At 46.8% G+C, this 18,755-nt stretch overlaps 24 non-coding genes and 16 pseudogenes across 24 annotated transcripts; all 40 read right to left on the reverse strand.

The window, feature by feature from the left end:
* Positions 1-96: 96 nt before the first annotated feature.
* LOC148792927 (5S ribosomal RNA) lies at positions 97-215 on the reverse strand. The gene has a single exon (XR_016068965.1). It is a non-coding gene; the product is annotated as a 5S ribosomal RNA (ribosomal RNA).
* Positions 216-570: 355 nt separating this feature from the next.
* Positions 571-689, reverse strand: LOC148792928 (5S ribosomal RNA). Its single transcript, XR_016072595.1, has one exon. It is a non-coding gene; the product is annotated as a 5S ribosomal RNA (ribosomal RNA).
* A 355-nt stretch (positions 690-1,044) lies between these two features.
* On the reverse strand, positions 1,045-1,163 carry LOC148792929 (5S ribosomal RNA). Its single transcript, XR_016075825.1, has one exon. It is a non-coding gene; the product is annotated as a 5S ribosomal RNA (ribosomal RNA).
* A 355-nt stretch (positions 1,164-1,518) lies between these two features.
* On the reverse strand, positions 1,519-1,637 carry LOC148792930 (5S ribosomal RNA; annotated as a pseudogene).
* A 355-nt stretch (positions 1,638-1,992) lies between these two features.
* LOC148792931 (5S ribosomal RNA) lies at positions 1,993-2,111 on the reverse strand (annotated as a pseudogene).
* A 355-nt stretch (positions 2,112-2,466) lies between these two features.
* Positions 2,467-2,585, reverse strand: LOC148792932 (5S ribosomal RNA). Its single transcript, XR_016070654.1, has one exon. It is a non-coding gene; the product is annotated as a 5S ribosomal RNA (ribosomal RNA).
* A 355-nt stretch (positions 2,586-2,940) lies between these two features.
* Positions 2,941-3,059, reverse strand: LOC148792933 (5S ribosomal RNA; annotated as a pseudogene).
* Positions 3,060-3,414: 355 nt separating this feature from the next.
* Positions 3,415-3,533, reverse strand: LOC148792934 (5S ribosomal RNA). The gene has a single exon (XR_016072826.1). It is a non-coding gene; the product is annotated as a 5S ribosomal RNA (ribosomal RNA).
* Positions 3,534-3,883: 350 nt separating this feature from the next.
* On the reverse strand, positions 3,884-4,002 carry LOC148792935 (5S ribosomal RNA). Its single transcript, XR_016073427.1, has one exon. It is a non-coding gene; the product is annotated as a 5S ribosomal RNA (ribosomal RNA).
* A 354-nt stretch (positions 4,003-4,356) lies between these two features.
* On the reverse strand, positions 4,357-4,475 carry LOC148792936 (5S ribosomal RNA). The gene has a single exon (XR_016075007.1). It is a non-coding gene; the product is annotated as a 5S ribosomal RNA (ribosomal RNA).
* A 354-nt stretch (positions 4,476-4,829) lies between these two features.
* LOC148792937 (5S ribosomal RNA) lies at positions 4,830-4,948 on the reverse strand. Its single transcript, XR_016075399.1, has one exon. It is a non-coding gene; the product is annotated as a 5S ribosomal RNA (ribosomal RNA).
* Positions 4,949-5,303: 355 nt separating this feature from the next.
* On the reverse strand, positions 5,304-5,422 carry LOC148792938 (5S ribosomal RNA). The gene has a single exon (XR_016072296.1). It is a non-coding gene; the product is annotated as a 5S ribosomal RNA (ribosomal RNA).
* A 354-nt stretch (positions 5,423-5,776) lies between these two features.
* LOC148792939 (5S ribosomal RNA) lies at positions 5,777-5,895 on the reverse strand. The gene has a single exon (XR_016071581.1). It is a non-coding gene; the product is annotated as a 5S ribosomal RNA (ribosomal RNA).
* Positions 5,896-6,251: 356 nt separating this feature from the next.
* On the reverse strand, positions 6,252-6,370 carry LOC148792940 (5S ribosomal RNA; annotated as a pseudogene).
* Positions 6,371-6,724: 354 nt separating this feature from the next.
* Positions 6,725-6,843, reverse strand: LOC148792941 (5S ribosomal RNA; annotated as a pseudogene).
* A 354-nt stretch (positions 6,844-7,197) lies between these two features.
* LOC148792942 (5S ribosomal RNA) lies at positions 7,198-7,316 on the reverse strand. The gene has a single exon (XR_016070415.1). It is a non-coding gene; the product is annotated as a 5S ribosomal RNA (ribosomal RNA).
* Positions 7,317-7,671: 355 nt separating this feature from the next.
* Positions 7,672-7,790, reverse strand: LOC148792943 (5S ribosomal RNA; annotated as a pseudogene).
* Positions 7,791-8,145: 355 nt separating this feature from the next.
* LOC148792944 (5S ribosomal RNA) lies at positions 8,146-8,264 on the reverse strand (annotated as a pseudogene).
* Positions 8,265-8,619: 355 nt separating this feature from the next.
* LOC148792945 (5S ribosomal RNA) lies at positions 8,620-8,738 on the reverse strand (annotated as a pseudogene).
* Positions 8,739-9,093: 355 nt separating this feature from the next.
* LOC148792946 (5S ribosomal RNA) lies at positions 9,094-9,212 on the reverse strand. Its single transcript, XR_016071369.1, has one exon. It is a non-coding gene; the product is annotated as a 5S ribosomal RNA (ribosomal RNA).
* Positions 9,213-9,567: 355 nt separating this feature from the next.
* Positions 9,568-9,686, reverse strand: LOC148792947 (5S ribosomal RNA; annotated as a pseudogene).
* A 354-nt stretch (positions 9,687-10,040) lies between these two features.
* Positions 10,041-10,159, reverse strand: LOC148792948 (5S ribosomal RNA). Its single transcript, XR_016073504.1, has one exon. It is a non-coding gene; the product is annotated as a 5S ribosomal RNA (ribosomal RNA).
* A 354-nt stretch (positions 10,160-10,513) lies between these two features.
* On the reverse strand, positions 10,514-10,632 carry LOC148792949 (5S ribosomal RNA). Its single transcript, XR_016075400.1, has one exon. It is a non-coding gene; the product is annotated as a 5S ribosomal RNA (ribosomal RNA).
* Positions 10,633-10,987: 355 nt separating this feature from the next.
* On the reverse strand, positions 10,988-11,106 carry LOC148792950 (5S ribosomal RNA). The gene has a single exon (XR_016071582.1). It is a non-coding gene; the product is annotated as a 5S ribosomal RNA (ribosomal RNA).
* Positions 11,107-11,462: 356 nt separating this feature from the next.
* On the reverse strand, positions 11,463-11,581 carry LOC148792951 (5S ribosomal RNA). The gene has a single exon (XR_016074881.1). It is a non-coding gene; the product is annotated as a 5S ribosomal RNA (ribosomal RNA).
* Positions 11,582-11,936: 355 nt separating this feature from the next.
* Positions 11,937-12,055, reverse strand: LOC148792952 (5S ribosomal RNA; annotated as a pseudogene).
* Positions 12,056-12,409: 354 nt separating this feature from the next.
* Positions 12,410-12,528, reverse strand: LOC148792953 (5S ribosomal RNA; annotated as a pseudogene).
* Positions 12,529-12,882: 354 nt separating this feature from the next.
* On the reverse strand, positions 12,883-13,001 carry LOC148792954 (5S ribosomal RNA). The gene has a single exon (XR_016069451.1). It is a non-coding gene; the product is annotated as a 5S ribosomal RNA (ribosomal RNA).
* Positions 13,002-13,356: 355 nt separating this feature from the next.
* On the reverse strand, positions 13,357-13,475 carry LOC148792955 (5S ribosomal RNA). The gene has a single exon (XR_016071196.1). It is a non-coding gene; the product is annotated as a 5S ribosomal RNA (ribosomal RNA).
* A 355-nt stretch (positions 13,476-13,830) lies between these two features.
* LOC148792956 (5S ribosomal RNA) lies at positions 13,831-13,949 on the reverse strand. The gene has a single exon (XR_016069720.1). It is a non-coding gene; the product is annotated as a 5S ribosomal RNA (ribosomal RNA).
* A 355-nt stretch (positions 13,950-14,304) lies between these two features.
* LOC148792957 (5S ribosomal RNA) lies at positions 14,305-14,423 on the reverse strand. Its single transcript, XR_016070885.1, has one exon. It is a non-coding gene; the product is annotated as a 5S ribosomal RNA (ribosomal RNA).
* A 355-nt stretch (positions 14,424-14,778) lies between these two features.
* LOC148792958 (5S ribosomal RNA) lies at positions 14,779-14,897 on the reverse strand. The gene has a single exon (XR_016072604.1). It is a non-coding gene; the product is annotated as a 5S ribosomal RNA (ribosomal RNA).
* Positions 14,898-15,252: 355 nt separating this feature from the next.
* Positions 15,253-15,371, reverse strand: LOC148792959 (5S ribosomal RNA; annotated as a pseudogene).
* Positions 15,372-15,725: 354 nt separating this feature from the next.
* On the reverse strand, positions 15,726-15,844 carry LOC148792960 (5S ribosomal RNA). The gene has a single exon (XR_016073505.1). It is a non-coding gene; the product is annotated as a 5S ribosomal RNA (ribosomal RNA).
* A 355-nt stretch (positions 15,845-16,199) lies between these two features.
* On the reverse strand, positions 16,200-16,318 carry LOC148792961 (5S ribosomal RNA; annotated as a pseudogene).
* Positions 16,319-16,671: 353 nt separating this feature from the next.
* LOC148792962 (5S ribosomal RNA) lies at positions 16,672-16,789 on the reverse strand (annotated as a pseudogene).
* A 354-nt stretch (positions 16,790-17,143) lies between these two features.
* Positions 17,144-17,262, reverse strand: LOC148792963 (5S ribosomal RNA). The gene has a single exon (XR_016070417.1). It is a non-coding gene; the product is annotated as a 5S ribosomal RNA (ribosomal RNA).
* Positions 17,263-17,617: 355 nt separating this feature from the next.
* On the reverse strand, positions 17,618-17,736 carry LOC148792964 (5S ribosomal RNA; annotated as a pseudogene).
* A 355-nt stretch (positions 17,737-18,091) lies between these two features.
* On the reverse strand, positions 18,092-18,210 carry LOC148792965 (5S ribosomal RNA; annotated as a pseudogene).
* A 355-nt stretch (positions 18,211-18,565) lies between these two features.
* Positions 18,566-18,684, reverse strand: LOC148792966 (5S ribosomal RNA). The gene has a single exon (XR_016069659.1). It is a non-coding gene; the product is annotated as a 5S ribosomal RNA (ribosomal RNA).
* Between the last annotated feature and the right edge of the window lie 71 nt (positions 18,685-18,755).

Genomic DNA, 18,755 nt, shown 5'->3' on the forward strand with positions numbered 1-18,755 from the left:
GTGGTCCGAGTATCCGGCACGTTGTTTGCGTTTGTCTCGCCGAAACGACAAATGGAATTTGCAAATACGATATCAAAATAAAATATTAATAAAATTGGGGAGCAACACGAGGACTTCCCAGGAGGTCACCCATCCTAGTACTACTCTCGCCCAAGCACACTTAACTTCGAAGTTCTTATGGGATCCGGTGCATTAGTGCTGGTATGATCGCACCCGTTTAATTCATGCTCGCTTAGATCTTTATGCACTATCTTGCTCCCCTCCATTAATTGTTTTAGACTTGAAAAAAGTGTGTATGCCGCCTTCCTCCTTTGGTAACCGTGCACAAGCTCCTACGTGAGCGGTGTGTTCGCTTTTCAGATCTGCCGCACCACCGGATAGATGCAATACTATCGCAGGGCCCACAATGCAAGACGAATGCCGAAAGCCCCGGTTCTTGCACCGTTCCCATTCAGTAATGACGATCGTCCCGCAAGTGGTCCGAGTATCCGACGCGTTGTTTCCAGTTGTCTCGCCGAAACAACAAATGAAATTTGCAAATACAAATCAAAATAAAATATTAATAAAATTGGGGTGCAATACGAGGACTTCCCAGGAGGTCATCCATCCAAGTACTACTCTCGCCCAAACACGCTTAACTTCGGAGTTCTGATGGGATCCGGTGCATTAGTGCTGGTATGATCGCACCCGTTTAATTCATGCTCGCTTAGATCTTTATGCACTCTCTTGCTCCCCTCCATTAATTGTTTTAGACTTGAAAAAAGTGTGTATGCTGTCTTCCTCCATTGGTAACCGTGCACAAGCTCCTACGTGAGCGGAGTGTTTGCTTTTCAAATCTGCCGCACCACCGGATAAATGCAATACTATTGCGGGGCCCACAATGCATGACGAATGCCAAAAGCCGAGTTTTTGCACGGTTCCCATTCAGTAATGACGATCGTGCCGCAAATGGTCCGAGTATCCGGCGCGCTGTTTGGGTTTGTCTCGCCGAAACGACAAATGGAATTTACAAATAGGATATCGAAATAAAATATTAATAAAATTAGGGTGCAACAAGAGGTCTTCCCAAGAGGTCACCCAACCTAGTACTACGCTCGCCCAAGCACACTTAACTTCGGAGTTCTGATGGGATCCGGTGCATTAGTGCTGGTATGATCGCACCCGTTTATTTCATGCTCGCTTAGATCTTTATGCACTATCTTGCTCCCCTCCATTAATTGTTTTAGACTTGAAAAAACTGTGTATGCAGCCTTCCTCCCTTGGTAACCGTGCACAAGCTCCTACGTGAGCGGTGTGTTTTCTTTTCAGATCTGCCGCACCCCCGGATAGATGCAATACTATCGCGAGGCCCACAATGCAAGACAAAAGCCGAAAGTCCGGTTCTTGCACCGTTCCCATTCAGTAATGACGATCGTCCCGCAAGTGGTCCGAGTATCCGACGCGTTATTTCCAGTTATCTCGCTGAAACGACAAATGGAATTTGCAAATACGATATCGAAATAAAATATTGATAAAATTTGGGTGCAACACGAGGACTTCCCAGGAGGTCACCCATCCTAGTACTACTCTCGCCGAAGCACGCTTAACTTCGGAGTTCTGATGGGATCCAGTGCATTTGTGGTGGTATGATCGCAGCCGTTTAACTCATGCTCGCTTAGATCTTTATGCACTATTTTGCTCCCCTCCATTAATTGTTTTAGACTTGAAAAAATGGTGTATGCAGCCTTCCTCCCTTGGTAACCGTGCACAAGCTCCTACGTGAGCAGAGTGTCTGCTTTTTAGATCTGCCGCACCCCCGGATAGATGCAATACTATCGCGGGGTCCACAATGCACGACGAATGCCAAAAGCCCAGTTTTTGCACGGTTCCCATTCAGTAATGACGATCGTGCCGCAAATGGTCCGAGTATCCGGCGCGTTGTTTGCGTTTGTCTCGCCGAAACGACAAATGGAATTTGCAAATACGATATCGAAATAAAATATTAATAAAATTGGGGTGCAACACGAGGACTTCTCAGGAGGTCACCCATCCTATTATTACTCTCGCCCAAGCACACTAAACTTCGGAGTTCTGATGGGATCCGGTGCATTAGTGCTGGTATGATCGCACCCGCTTAATTCATGCTCGCTTAGATCTTTATGCACTATCTTGCTCCCCTCCATTAATTGTTTTATATTTGAAAAAAGTGTGCATGCAGCCTTCCTCCCTTGGTAACCGTGCACAAGCTCCTACGTGAGCAGAGTGTTTGCTTTTCAGATCTGCCGCACCCCTGGATAGATGCAATACTATCGCGGGGCCCACAATGCACGACGAATGCCAAAAGCCCGGTTTTTGCACGGTTCCCATTCAGTAATGACGATCGTGCGGCAAATGGTCCGAGTATCCGGCACGTTGTTTGCGTTTGTCTCGCCGAAACGACAAATGGAATTTGCAAATACGATATCGAAATAAAATATTAATAAAATTGGGGTGCAACACGAGGACTTCCCAGGAGGTCACCCATCCTATTATTACTCTCGCCCAAGTACACTTAACTTCGGAGTTCTGATGGGATCCGGTGCATTAGTGCTGGTATGATCGCACCCGTTTAATTCATGCTCGCGTAGATCTTTATGCACTATCTTGCTCCCCTCCATTAATTGTTTTAGATTTGAAAAAAGTGTGCATGCAGCCTTCCTCCCTTGGTAACCGTGCACAAGCACCTACGTGAGCAGAGTGTTTGCTTTTCAGATCTGCCGCACCCCCGGATAGATGCAATACTATCGCGGGGCCCACAATGCACGACGAATGCCAAAAGCCCGGTTTTTGCACGGTTCCCATTCAGTATTGACGATCGTGCGGCAAATGGTCCGAGTATCCGACGCGTTGTTTGCGTTTGTCTCGCCGAAACGACAAATGGAATTTGCAAATACGATATCGAAATAAAATATTAATAAAATTGGGGAGCAACAAGAGGACTTCCCAGGAAGTCACCCATCCTAGTACTACTCTCGCCCAAGCACACTTAACTTCGGAGTTCTGATGAGAGCAGGTGCATTAGTGCTGGTATGATCGCACCCGTTTAATTCATGCTCGCTTAGATCTTTATGCACTATCTTGCTCCCCTCCATTAATTGTTTTAGACTTGAAAAAAGTGTGTATGCAGCCTTCCTCCCTTGGTAACCGTGCACTAGCTCCTACGTGAGCGGAGTGTTTGCTTTTCAGATTTGCTGCACCACCGTATAAATGCAATACTATTGCGGGGCCCACAATGCACGACGAATGCCAAAAGCCGAGTTTTTTCACGGTTCCCATTCAGTAATGACGATCGTGCCGCAAATGGTCCGAGTATCCGGCGCGTTGTTTGCGTTTGTCTCGCCAAAACGACAAATGGAATTTGCAAATAGGATATCGAAATTAAATATTAATAAAATTGGGGTGCAACACGAGGACTTCCAAGGAGGTCACCCATCCTAGTACTACTCTCGCCCAAGCACACTTAACTTCGGAGTTCTGATGGGATCCGGTGCATTAGTGCTGGTATGATCGCACCCGTTTAATTAATGCTCGCTTAGATCTTTATGCACTATCTTGATCCCCTCCATTAATTGTTTTAGACTTGAAAAAACTGTGTATCTTCCTCCCTTGGTAACCGTGCACAAGCTCCTACGTGAGCGGAGTGTTTGTTTTTCAGATCTGCCGCACCACCGGATAAATGCAATACTATCGCGGGGCCCACAATGCATGACGAATGCCGAAAGCCGAGTTCTTGCACGGTTCCCATTCTGTAATGACGATCGTGCTGCAAATGGTCCGTGTATCCGGCGCGTTGTTTGCGTTTATCTCGCCGAAACGACAAATGGAATTTGCAAATAGGATATCGAAATAAAATATTAATAAAATTGGGGTACAACACGTGGACTTCCCAGGAGGTTACCCATCCTAGTACTACTCTCGCCCAAGCACACTTAACTTCAGAGTTCTGATGGGATCTGGTGCATTAGTGCTGGTATGATCGCACCCGTTTAATTCATGCTCGCTTAGATCTTTATGCACTATCTTGCCCCCCTCCATTAATTGTTTTAGATTTGAAAAAAGTGTGTATGCAGCCTTCCTCCCTTGGTAACCGTGCACAAGCTCCTACATGAGCGGAGTGTTTGTTTTTCAGATCTGCCGCACCTCCGGATAGATGCAATACTATCACGGGGCCCACAATGCATGACGAATGCCGAAATCCCAGTTCTTGCATCGTTGCCATTCAGTAATGACGATCGTGCCGCAAATGGTCCGAGTATCCGACGCGTTGTTTCCAGTTGTCTCGCCGAAACAACAAATGGAATTTGCAAATACAAATCAAAATAAAATATTAATAAAATTGGGGTGCAACATGAGGACTTCCCAGGAGGTCACCCATTCTAGTACTACTCTCGCCCAAGCACACTTAACTTCGGAGTTCTGATGGGATCCGGTGCATTAGTGCTGGTATGATCGCACCCGTTTAATTCATGCTCGCTTAGATCTTTATGCACTCTCTTGCTCCCCTCCATTAATTGTTTTAGACTTGAAAAAAGTGTGTATGCAGCCTTCCTCCCTTGGTAACCGTGCACAAGCTCCTACGTGAGCAGTGTGTTTGCTTTTCAGATTTGCCGCACCCCCGGATAGATGCAATACTATCGCGGGGCCCACAATGCAAGACGAATGCCAAAAGCCCGGTTCTTGCACTGTGCCCATTCAGTAATGACGATCGTCCCGCAAGTGTTCCGAGTATCCGACGCGTTATTTCCAGTTGTCTCGCTGAAACAACAAATGGAATTTGCAAACACAAATCAAAATAAAATATTAATAAAATTGGCGTGCAACACGAGGACTTCCCAGGAGGTCACCCATCCTAGTACTACTCTCGCCCAAGCACGCTTAACTTCGGAGTTCTGATGGGATCCGGTGCATTAGTGGTGGTATGATCACACCCATCTAATTCATGCTCGCTTAGATCCTTCTGCACTATCTTGCTCCCCTCCATTAATTGTTTTAGACTTGAAAAAACTGTGTATGCAGCCTTCCTACCTTGGTAACCGTGCACAAGCTCCTACGGGAGCAGAGTGTTTGTTTTTCAGATCTGCCGCACCCCCGGATAGATGCAATACTATCGAGGGGCCCACAATGCACGACGAATGCCAAAAGCACGGTTTTTGCACGGTTCCCATTCAGTAATGACGATCGTGCCGCAAATGGTCCGAGTATCCGGCGCGTTGTTTGCGTTTGTCTCGCCGAAACGACAAATGGAATTTGCAAATAGGATATCGAAATAAAATATTAATAAAAATGGGGTGCAACACGAGGACTTCCCAGGAGGTCACCCATCCTAGTACAACTCTCGCCCAAGCACACTTAACTTCGGAGTTCTGATGGGATCCGGTGCATTAGTGCTGGTATGATCGCACCCGTTTAATTCATGCTCGCTTAGATCTTTATGCACTATCTTGCTCCCCTCCATTAATTGTTTTAGACTTGAAAAAACTGTGTATGCAGCCTTCCTCCCTTGGTAACCGTGCACAAGCTCCTACGTGAGCGGAGTGTTTGTTTTTCAGATCTGCCGCACCTCCGGATAGATGCAATACTATCGCGCGGCCCACAATGCATGACGAATGCCGAAAGCCCGGTTCTTGCATCGCTGCCATTCAGTAATGACGTTCGTGCCGCAAATGGTCCGAGTATCCGACGCGTTGTTTCCAGTTGTATCGCCGAAACAACAAATGGAATTTGCAAATACAAATCAAAATAAAATATTAATAAAATTGGGGTGCAACACGAGGACTTCCCAGGAGGTCACCCATTCTAGTACTACTCTCGCCCAAGCACACTTAACTTCGGAGTTCTGATGGGATCCGGTGCATTAGTGCTGGTATGATCGCACCCGTTTAATTCATGCTCGCTTAGATCTTTATGCACTATCTTGCTCCACTCCATTAATTGTTTTAGACTTGAAAAAAGTGTGTATGCAGCCTTCCTCCCTTGGTAACCGTGCACAAGCTCCTACGTGAGCGGTGTGTTTTGCTTTTCAGATCTGCCGCACCCCCGGATAGATGCAATACTATCGCGGGGCCCACAATGCAAGACGAATGCCGAAAGCCCGGTTCTTGCACCGTTCCCATTCAGTAATGACGATCGTCCCGCAAGTGGTCCGACTATCCGGCGCGTTGTTTGCGTTTGTCTCGCCGAAACGACAAATGGAATTTGCAAATAGGATATCGAAATAAAATATTAATAAAATTGGGGTGCAACACGAGTACTTCCTAGGAGGTCAACCATCCTAGTACTAATCTTGCCCAAGCACACTTAACTTCGGAGTTCTGATGGGATCCGGTGCATTAGTGCTGGTATGATCGCAGCCGTTTGATTCATGCTCGCTTAGATCTTTATGCACTATCTTGCTCCCCTCCACTAATTGTTTGAGACTTGAAAAAACTGTGTATGCAGCCTTCCTCCCATGGTAACCGTGCACAAGCTCCTACGTGAGCGGAGTGTTTGCTTTTCAGATCTGCCGCACCTCCGGATAGATGCAATACTATCGCGCGGCCCACAATGCATGACGAATGCCGAAAGCCCGGTTCTTGCATCGCTGCCATTCAGTAATGACGATCGTGCCGCAAATGGACCGAGTATCCGACGCGTTGTTTCCAGTTGTATCGCCGAAACAAAAAATGGAATTTGCAAATACAAATCAAAATAAAATATTAATAAAATTGGGGTGCAACACGAGGACTTCCCAGGAGGTCACCCATTCTATTACTACTCTCGCCCAAGCACACTTAACTTTGGAGTTCTGTTGGGATCCGGTGCATTAGTGCTGGTATGATCGCACCCGTTTAATTCATGCTCGCTTAGATCTTTATGCACTATCTTGCTCCACTCCATTAATTGTTTTAGACTTCAAAAAAGTGTGTATGCAGCCTTCCTCCCTTGGTAACCGTGCACAAGCTCCTACGTGAGCGGTGTGTTTGCTTTTCAGATCTGCCGCACCCCCGGATAGATGCAATACTATCGCGGGGCCCACAATGCAAGACGAATGCCGAAAGCCCGGTTCTTGCACCGTTCCCATTCTGTAATGACGGTCGTCCCGCAAGTAGTCCGAGTATCCGACGCGTTATTTCCAGTTATCTCGCTGAAACAACTAATGGAATTTGCAAATACAAATCAAAATAAAATATTAATAAAATTGGGGTGCAACACGAGGACTTCCCAGGAGGTCACCCATCCTAGTACTACTCTCGCCCAAGCACGCTGAACTTCGGAGTTTTGATGGGATCCGGTGCATTAGTGCTAGTATGATCGCACCCGTTTAATTCATGCTCGCTTAGATCTTTATGCACTATTTTGCTCCCCTCCATTAATTGTTTTAGACTTGAAAAAACTGTGTATGCAGCCTTCCTCCCTTGGTAACCCTGCACAAGCTCCTACGTGAGCAGAGTGTTTGCTTTTCAGATCTGCCGCACCCCCGGATAGATGCAATACTATCGCGGGGCCCACAATGCACGACGAATGCCAAAAGCCCGGTTTTTGCACTTTTCCCATTCAGTAATGACGATCGTGCCGCAAATGGTCCGAGTATCCGGCACGTTGTTTGCGTTTGTCTCGCCGAAACGACAAATGGAATTTGCCAATACGATATCGAAATAAAATATTAATGAAATTGGGGTGCAACACGAGGACTTCCCAGGAGGTCACCCATCCTATTATTACTCTCGCCCAAGCACACTTAACTTCGGAGTTCTGATGGGATCCTGTGCATTAGTGCTGGTATGATAACACCCGTTTAATTCATGCTCGCTTAGATCTTTATGCACTATCTTGCTCCCCTCCATTAATTGTTTTAGATTTGAAAAAAGTGTGCATGCCGCCTTCCTCCCTTGGTAACCGTGCACAAGCTCCTACGTGAGCATAGTGTTTGCTTTTCAGATCTGCCGCACCCCCGGATAGATGCAATACTATCGCGGGGCCCACAATGCACGACGAATGCCAAAAGCCCGGTTTTTGCAGGGTTCCCATTCAGTAATGACGATCGTGCGGCAAATGGTCCGAGTATCCAGCACGTTGTATGCGTTTGTCTCGCCGAAACGACAAATGGAATTTGCAAATACGATATCGAAATAAAATATTAATAAGATTGGGGTGCAACACGAGGACTTCCCAGGAGATCACCCATCCAAATACTACTCTCGCTTAAGCACACTTAACTTCGGAGTTCTGATGGGATCCGGTGCATTAGTGCTGGTATGATCGCACCCGTTTAATTCATGCTCGCTTAGATCTTTATGCACTATCTTGCTCCCCTCCATTAATTGTTTTAGACTTGAAAAAACTGTGTATGCATCCTTCCTCCCTTGGTAACCGTGCACACGCTCCTACGTGAGCGGAGTGTTTGCTTTTCAGATCTGCCGCACCTCCGGATAGATGCAATACTATCGCGGGGCCCACAATGCATGACGAATGCCGAAAGCCCGGTTCTTGCATCGTTCCCATTCAAAAATGACGATCGTCCCGCAAGTGGTCCGAGTATCCGTCGCGTTGTTTGCATTTGTCTCGCCGAAACGACAAATGGAATTTGCAAATACGATATCGAAATAAAATATTAATAAAATTGGGGTGCAACACGAGGACTTCCCAGTAGGTCACCCATCCTAATACTACTCTCGCCCAAGCACACTTAACTTTGGAGTTCTGATGGGATCGGGTGCATTAGTGCTGGTATTATCGCACCCGTTTAATTCATGCTCGCTTAGATCTTTATGCACTATCTTGCTACCCTCCATTAATTGTTTTAGATTTGAAAAAAGTGTGCATGCAGCCTTCCTCCCTTGGTAACCGTGCACAAGCTCCTACGTGAGCAGAGTGTTTGCTTTTCAGATCTGCCGCACCCCCGGATAGATGCAATACTATCGCGGGGCCCACAATGCACGACGAATGCCAAAAGCCCGGTTGTTGCACGGTTCCCATTCAGTAATGACGATCGTGCCGCAAATGGTCCGAGTATCCGACGCGTTGTTTGCGTTTTTTTCGCCGAAACGACAAATGGAATTTGCAAATACGATATCGAAATAAAATATAAATAAAATTGGGGTGCAACACGAGGACTTCCCAGGAGGTCACCCATCCTAGTACTACTCGCGCCCAAGCACACTTAACTTCGGAGTTCTGATGGGATCCGGTGCGTTAGTGCTGGTATGATCGCACCCGTTTAATTCATGCTCGCTTAGATCTTTATGCACTATCTTGCTCCCCTCCATTAATTGTTTTAGATTTGAAAAAAGTGTGCATGCAGCCTTCCTCCCTTGGTAACCGTGCACAAGCTCCTACGTGAGCAGAGTGTTTGCTTTTCAGATCTGCCGCACCCCCGGATAGATGCAATACTATCGCGGGGCCCACAATGCATGACGAATGCCGAAAGCCCGGTTCTTGCATCGTTCCCATTCAAAAATGACGATCGTCCCGCAAGTGGTCCGAGTATCCGTCGCGTTGTTTGCATTTGTCTCGCCGAAACGACAAATGGAATTTGCAAATACGATATCAAAATAAAATATTAATAAAATTGGGGTGCAACACGAAGACTTCCCAGTAGGTCACCCATCCTAATACTACTCTCGCCCAAGCACACTTAACTTTGGAGTTCTGATGGGATCGGGTGCATTAGTGCTGGTATTATCGCACCCGTTTAATTCATGCTCGCTTAGATCTTTATGCACTATCTTGCTCCCCTCCATTAATTGTTTTAGATTTGAAAAAAGTGTGCATGCCGCCTTCCTCCCTTGGTAACCGTGCACAAGCTCCTACGTGAGCAGAGTGTTTGCTTTTCAGATCTGCCGCACCCCCGGATAGATGCAATACTATCGCGGGGCCCACAATGCAAGACGAATGCCGAATGCCCGGTTCTTGCACCGTTCCCATTCAGTAATGACGATCGTCCCGCAAGTGGTGGGAGTATCCGACGCGTTGCTTCCAGTTGTCTCGCCGAAACAACAAATGGAATTTGCAAATACAAATCAAAATAAAATATTAATAAAATTGGGGTGCAATACGAGGACTTCCCAGGAGGTCATCCATCCTAGTACTACTCTCGCCCAAGCACGCTTAACTTTGGAGTTCTGATGGGATCCGGTGCATTAGTGCTGGTATGATCGCACCCGTTTAATTAATGCTCGCTTAGATCTTTATGCACTCTCTTGCCCCCCTCCATTAATTGTTTTAGACTTGAAAAAAGTGTGTATGCAGCCTTCCTCCCTTGGTAACCGTGCACAAGCTCCTACGTGAGCGGTGTGTTTGCTTTTCAGATTTTCCGCACCCCCGGATAGATGCAATACTATCGCGGGGCCCACAATGCAAGACGAATGCCAAAAGCCCGGTTCTTGCACTGTGCCCATTCAGTAATGACGATCGTCCCGCAAGTGTTCCGACTATCCGACGCGTTATTTCCAGTTGTCTCGCTGAAACAACAAATGGAATTTGCAAACACAAATCAAAATAAAATATTAATAAAATTGGCGTGCAACACGAGGACTTCCCAGGAGGTCACCCATCCTAGTACTACTCTCGCCCAAGCACGCTTAACTTCGGAGTTCTGATGGGATCCGGTGCATTAGTGGTGGTATGATCACACCCATCTAATTCATGCTCGCTTAGATCCTTCTGCACTATCTTGCTCCCCTCCATTAATTGTTTTAGACTTGAAAAAACTGTGTATGCAGCCTTCCTACCTTGGTAACCGTGCACAAGCTCCTACGGGAGCAGAGTGTTTGTTTTTCAGATCTGCCGCACCCCCGGATAGATGCAATACTATCGAGGGGCCCACAATGCACGACGAATGCCAAAAGCACGGTTTTTGCACGGTTCACATTCAGTAATGACGATCGTGCCGCAAATGGTCCGAGTATCCGGCGCGTTGTTTGCGTTTGTCTCGCCGAAACGACAAATGGAATTTGCAAATAGGATATCGAAATAAAATATTAATAAAAATGGGGTGCAACACGAGGACTTCCCAGGAGGTCACCCATTCTAGTACTACTCTCGCCCAAGCACACTTAACTTCGGAGTTCTGATGGGATCCGGTGCATTAGTGCTGGTATGATCGCACCCGTTTAATTCATGCTCGCTTAGATCTTTATGCACTATCTTGCTCCACTCCATTAATTGTTTTAGACTTGAAAAAACTGTGTATGCAGCCTTCCTCCCTTGGTAACCGTGCACAAGCTCCTACGTGAGCGGTGTATTTTGCTTTTCAGATCTGCCGCACCCCCGGATAGATGCAATACTATCGCGGGGCCCACAATGCAAGACGAATGCCGAAAGCCCGGTTCTTGCACCGTTCCCATTCAGTAATGACGATCGTCCCGCAAGTGGTCCGACTATCCGACGCGTTATTTCCAGTTATCTCGCTGAAACGACAAATGGAATTTGCAAATAGGATATCGAAATAAAATATTAATAAAATTGGGGTGCAACACGAGGACTTCCTAGGAGGTCAACCATCCTAGTACTAATCTCGCCCAAGCACGCTTAACTTCGGAGTTCTGATGGGATCCGGTGCATTAGTGCTGGTATGATCACACCCGTTTAATTCATGCTCGCTTAGATCTTTATGCACTATCTTGCTCCCCTCCATTAATTGTTTTAGACTTGAAAAAACTGTGTATGCAGCCTTCCTCCCTTGGTAACCCTGCACAAGCTCCTATGTGAGCAGAGTGTTTGCTTTTCAGATCTGCCGCACCCCCGGATAGATGCAATACTATCGCGGGGCCCACAATGCACGACGAATGCCAAAAGCCCGGTTTTTGCACGGTTCCCATTCAGTAATGACGATCGTGCCGCAAATGGTCCGAGTATCCGGCGCGTTGTTTGCGTTAGTCTCGCCGAAACGACAAATTGAATTTGCAAATACGATATCGAAATAAAATATTAATAAAATTGGGGTGCAACAGGAGGACTTCCCAGGAGGTCACCCATGCTATTATTACTCTCGCCCAAGCACACTTAACTTCGGAGTTCTGATGGGATCTGGTGCATTAGTGCTGGTTTGATCGCACACGTTTAATTCATGCTCGCTTAGATCTTTATGCACTATCTTGCTCCCCTCCATTAATTGTTTTAGATTTGAAAAAAGTGTGCATGCAGCCTTCCTCCTTGGTAACCGTGCACAAGCTCCTACGTGAGCAAAGTGTTTGCTTTTCAGATCTGCCGCACCCCCGGATAGATGTAATACTATCGCGGGGCCCACAATGCACGACGAATGCCAAAAGCCCGGTTTTTAAACGGTTCCCATTCAGTAATGACGATCGTGCGGCAAATGGTCCGAGTATCCGGCACGTTGTTTGCGTTTGTCTCGCCGAAACGACAAATGGAATTTGCAAATACGATATCGAAATAAAATATTAATAAAATTGGGGTGCAACACGAGGACCTCCAAGGAGGTCACCCATCCTAGTACTACTCTCGCCCAAGCACACTTAACTTCGGAGTTCTGTTGGGATCCGGTGCATTAGTGCTGGTCTGATCGCACCTGTTCAATTCATGCTCGCTTAGATCTTTATGCACTATCTTCTCCCCTCCATTAATTGTTTTAGACTTGAAAAAACTGTGTATGCAGCCTTCCTCCCTTGGTAACCGTGCACACGCTCCTACGTGAGCGGAGTGTTTGCTTTTCAGATCTGCCGCACCTCCGGATAGATGCAATACTATCGCGGGGCCCACAATGCATGACGAATGCCGAAAGCCCGGTTGTTGCATCGTTCCCATTTAAAAATGACGATCGTCCCGCAAGTGGTCTGAGTATCCGTCGCGTTGTTTGCGTTTGTCTCGCCGAAACGACAAATGGAATTTGCAAATACGATATCGAAATAAAATATTAATAAAATTGGGGTGCAACACGAGGACTTCCCAGTAGGTCACCCATCCTAGTACTACTCTCGCCCAAGCACACTTAACTTCGGAGTTCTGATGGGATCGGGTGCATTAGTGCTGGTATTATCGCACCCGTTTAATTCATGCTCGCTTAGATCTTTATGCACTATCTTGCTCCCCTCCATTAATTGTTTTAGATTTGAAAAAAGTGTGCATGCAGCCTTCCTCCCTTGGTAACCATGCACAAGCTCCTACGTGAGCAGAGTGTTTGCTTTTCAGATCTGCCGCACCCCCGGATAGATGCAATACTATCGCGGGGCCCACAATGCACGACGAATGCCAAAAGATCGGTTTTTGCACAGTTCCCATTCAGTAATGATGATCGTGCGGCAAATGGTCCGAGTATCCAGCACATTGTTTGCGTTTGCCTCGCCGAAACGACAAATGGAATTTGCAAATACGATATCGAAATAAAATATTAATAAAATTGGGGTGCAACACGAGGACTTCCCAAGAGGTCACCCATCCTAGTACTACTCTCGCCCAAGCACACTTAACTTCGGAGTTCTGATGGGATCCGGTGCATTAGTGCTGGTATGATCGCACCCGTTTAATTCATGCTCGCTTAGATCTTTATGCACTATCTTGCTCCCCTCCATTAATTGTTTTAGATTTGAAAAAAGTGTGCATGCCGCCTTCCTCCCTTGGTAACCGTGCACAAGCTCCTACGTGAGCAGAGTGTTTGCTTTTCAGATCTGCCGCACCCCCGGATAGATGCAATACTATCACGGGGCCCACAATGCACGACGAATGCCAAAAGCCCGGTTGTTGCACGGTTCCCATTCAGTAATGACGATCGTGCCGCAAATGGTCCGAGTATCCGACGCGTTGTTTGCGTTTTTTTCGTCGAAACGACAAATGGAATTTGCAAATACGATATCGAAATAAAATATAAATAAAATTGGGGTGCAACACGAGGACTTCCCAGGAGGTCACCCATCCTAGTACTACTCTCGCCCAAGCACACTTAACTTCGGAGTTCTGATGGGATCCGGTGCGTTTGTGCTGGTATGATCGCACCCGTTTAATTCATGCTCGCTTAGATCTTTATGCACTATCTTGCTCCCCTCCATTAATTGTTTTAGATTTGAAAAAAGTGTGCATGCAGCCTTCCTCCCTTGGTAACCATGCACAAGCTCCTACGTGAGCAGAGTGTTTGCTTTTCAGATCTGCCGCACCCCCGGATAGATGCAATACTATCACGGGGCCCACAATGCACGACGAATGCCAAAAGATCGGTTTTTGCACAGTTCCCATTCAGTAATGACGATCGTGCGGCAAATGGTCCGAGTATCCAGCACATTGTTTGCGTTTGTCTCGCCGAAACGACAAATGGAATTTGCAAATACGATATCGAAATAAAATATTAATAAAATTGGGGTGCAACACGAGGACTTCCCAAGAGGTCACCCATCCTAGTACTACTCTCGCCCAAGCACGCTTAACTTCGGAGTTCTGATGGGATCCGGTGCATTAGTGCTGGTATGATCACACCCGTTTAATTCATGCTTGCTTAGATCTTTCTGCACTATCTTGCTCGCCTCCATTAATTGTTTTAGATTTGAAAAAACTGTGTATGCAGCCTTCCTACCTTGGTAACCGTGCACAAGCTCCTACGGGAGCAGAGTGTTTGCTTTTCAGATCTACCGCACCCCCGGATAGATGCAATACTATCGCGGGGCACACAATGCACGACGAATGCCAAAAGCCCGGTTTTTGCACGGTTCCCATTCAGTAATGACGATCGTGCCGCAAATGGTCTGTGTATCCGGCGCGTTGTTTGCGTTTGTCTCGCCGAAACAACAAATGGAATTTGCAAATACGATATCGAAATAAAATATTAGTAAAATTGGGGTGCAACACGAGGACTTCCCAGGAGGGCACCCATCCTACTACTACCCTCGCCCAAGCACACTTAACTTCGGAGTTCTGATGGGATCCGGTGCATTAGTGCTGGTATGATCGCACCCGTTTAATTCATGGTCGCTTAGATCTTTATGCACTATCTTGCTCCCCTCCATTAATTGTTTTAGATTTGAAAAAAGTGTGCATGCCGCCTTCCTCCCTTGGTAACCGTGCACAAGCTCCTACGTAAGCAGAGTGTTTGCTTTTCAGATCCGCCGCACCCCCGGATAGATGCAATACTATCGCGGGGCCCATAATGCACGACGAATGCCAAAAGCCCGGTTTTTACATGGTTCCCATTCAGTAATGACGATCGTGCGGCAAATGGTCCGAGTATCCGGCACGTTGTTTGCGTTTGTCTCGCCGAAACGACAAATGGAATTTGCAAATACGATATCGAAATAAAATATTAATAAGATTGGGGTGCAACACGAGGACTTCCCAGGAGATCACCCATCCAAATACTACTCTCGCTTAAGCACACTTAACTTCGGAGTTCTGATGGGATCCGGTGCATTAGTGCTGGTATGATCGCACCCGTTTAATTCATGCTCGCTTAGATCTTTATGCACTATCTTGCTCCCCTCCAATAATGGTTTTAGACTTGAAAAAACTGTGTATGCAGCCTTCCTCCCTTGGTAACCGTGCACAAGCTCCTACGTGAGCGGTGTGTTTGCTTTTCAGATCTGCCGCACCACCGGATAGATGCAATACTATCGCGGGGCCCACAATGCAAGACGAATGCCGAATGCCCGGTTCTTGCACCGTTCCCATTCAGTAATGACGATCGTCCCGCAAGTGGTCCGAGTATCCGACGCGTTGCTTCCAGTTGTCTCGCCGAAACAACAAATGGAATTTGCAAATACAAATCAAAATAAAATATTAATAAAATTGGGGTGCAATACGAGGACTTCCCAGGAGGTCATCCATCCTAGTACTACTCTCGCCCAAGCACGCTTAACTTTGGAGTTCTGATGGGATCCGGTGCATTAGTGCTGGTATGATCGCACCCGTTTAATTCATGCTCGCTTAGATCTTTATGCACTATCTTGCTCCCCTCCATTAATATTTTTAGACTTGAAAAAAGTGTGTATGCAGCCTTCCTCCCTTGGTAACCGTGCACAAGCTCCAACGTGAGCGGAGTGTTTGTTTTTCAGATTTGCTGCACCACCGGATAAATGCAATACTATCGCGGGGCCCACAATGCACGACGAATGCCAAAAGCCGAGTTTTTGCACGGTTCCCATTCAGTAATGACGATCGTGCCGCAAATGGTCCGAGTATCCGGCGCGTTGTTTGCGTTTGTCTCGCCGAAACGACAAATGGAATTTGCAAATAGGATATCGAAATAAAATATTAATAAAATTGGGGTGCAACACGAGGACCTCCAAGGAGGTCACCCATCCTAGTACTACTCTCGCCCAAGCACACTTAACTTCGGAGTTCTGTTGGGATCCGGTGCATTAGTGCTGGTCTGATCGCACCTGTTTAATTCATGCTCGCTTAGATCTTTATGCACTATCTTCTCCCCTCCATTAATTGTTTTAGACTTGAAAAAACTGTGTATGCAGCCTTCCACCTATGGTAACCGTGCACAAGCTCCTACGTGAGCGGAGTGTTTGCTTTTCAGATCTGCCGCACCTCCGGATAGATGCAATACTATCGCGGGGCCCACAATGCATGACGAATGCCGAAAGCCCGGTTCTTGCATCGCTGCCATTCAGTAATGACGATCGTGCCGCAAATGGTTCGAGTATCCGACGCGTTGTCTCCAGTTGTATCGCCGAAACAAAAAATGGAATTTGCAAATACAAATCAAAATAAAATATTAATAAAATTGGGGTGCAACACGAGGACTTCCCAGGAGGTCACCCATTCTAAGTACTACTCGCCCAAGCACACTTAACTTTGGAGTTCTGTTGGGATCCGGTGCATTAGTGCGGGTATGATCGCACCCGTTTAATTCATGCTCGCTTAGATCTTTATGCACTATCTTGCTCCACTCCATTAATTGTTTTAGACTTGAAAAACGTGTGTATGCAGCCTTCCTCCCTTGGTAACCGTGCACAAGGTCCTACGTGAGCGGTGTGTTTGCTTTTCAGATCTGCCGCACCCCCGGATAGATGCAATACTATCGCGGGGCCCAAAATGCAAGACGAATGCCGAAAGCCCGGTTCTTGCACCGTTCCCATTCAGTAATGACGATCGTCCCGCAAGTGGTGCGAGTATCCGACGCGTTATTTCCAGTTATCTCGCTGAAACAACTAATGGAATTTGCAAATACAAATCAAAATAAAATATTAATAAAATTGGGGTGCAACACGAGGACTTCCCAGGAGGTCACCCATCCTAGTACTACTCTCGCCCAAGCACGCTGAACTTCGGAGTTTTGATGGGATCCGGTGCATTAGTGCTAGTATGATCGCACCCGTTTAATTCATGCTCGCTTAGATCTTTATGCACTATCTTGCTCCCCTCCATTAATTGTTTTATACTTGAAAAAACTGTGTATGCAGCCTTCCTCCCTTCGTAACCCTGCACAAGCTCCTACGTGAGCAGAGTGTTTGCTTTTCAGATCTGCCGCACCCCCGGATGGATGCAATACTATCGCGGGGCCCACAATGCACGACGAATGCCAAAAGCCCGGTTTTTGCACGGTTCCCATTCAGTAATGACGATCGTGCCGCAAATGGTCCGAGTATCCGGCACGTTGTTTGCGTTTGTCTCGCCGAAACGACAAATGGAATTTGCAAATACGATATCGAAATAAAATATTAATGAAATTGGGGTGCAACACGAGGACTTCCCAGGAGGTCACCCATCCTATTATTACTCTCGCCCAAGCACACTTAACTTCGGAGTTCTGATGGGATCCGGTGCATTAGTGCTGGTATGATAACACCCGTTTAATTCATGCTCGCTTAGATCTTTATGCACTATCTTGCTCCCCTCCATTAATTGTTTTAGATTTGAAAAAAGTGTGCATGCCGCCTTCCTCCCTTGGTAACCGTGCACAAGCTCCTACGTGAGCAGAGTGTTTGCTTTTCAGATCTGCCGCACCCCCGGATAGATGCAATACTATCGCGGGGCCCACAATGCACGACGAATGCCAAAAGCCCGGTTTTTGCAGGGTTGCCATTCAGTAATGACGATCGTGCGGCAAATGGTCCGAGTATCCAGCACGTTGTATGCGTTTGTCTCGCCGAAACGACAAATGGAATTTGCAAATACGATATCGAAATAAAATATTAATAAGATTGGGGTGCAACACGAGGACTTCCGAGGAGATCACCCATCCAAATACTACTCTCGCTTAAGCACACTTAACTTCGGAGTTCTGATGGGATCCGGTGCATTAGTGCTGGTATGATCGCACCCGTTTAATTCATGCTCGCTTAGATCTTTATGCACTATCTTGCTCCCCTCCATTAATTGTTTTAGACTTGAAAAAACTGTGTATGCAGCCTTCCTCCCTTGGTAACCGTGCACACGCTCCTACGTGAGCGGAGTGTTTGCTTTTCAGATCTGCCGCACCTCCGGATAGATGCAATACTATCGCGGGGCCCACAATGCATGACGAATGCCGAAAGCCCGGTTCTTGCATCGTTCCCATTCAAAAATGACGATCGTCCCGCAAGTGGTCCGAGTATCCGTCGCGTTGTTTGCGTTTGTCTCGCCGAAACGACAAATGGAATTTGCAAATACGATATCGAAATAAAATATTAATAAAATTGGGGTGCAACACGAGGACTTCCCAGTTGGTCACCCATCCTAGTACTACTCTCGCCCAAGCACACTTAACTTCGGAGTTCTGATGGGATCAGGTGCATTAGTGCTGGTCTGATCGCACCCGTTTAATTCATGCTCGCTTAGATCTTTATGCACTATCTTCTCCCCTCCATTGATCGCACCCGTTTAATTCA

The sequence above is a fragment of the Nelumbo nucifera genome, chromosome 4 (genome assembly GCF_055504915.1).
Source record: "Nelumbo nucifera cultivar China Antique chromosome 4, China Antique-T2T, whole genome shotgun sequence".
Taxonomy (NCBI): domain Eukaryota; kingdom Viridiplantae; phylum Streptophyta; class Magnoliopsida; order Proteales; family Nelumbonaceae; genus Nelumbo; species Nelumbo nucifera.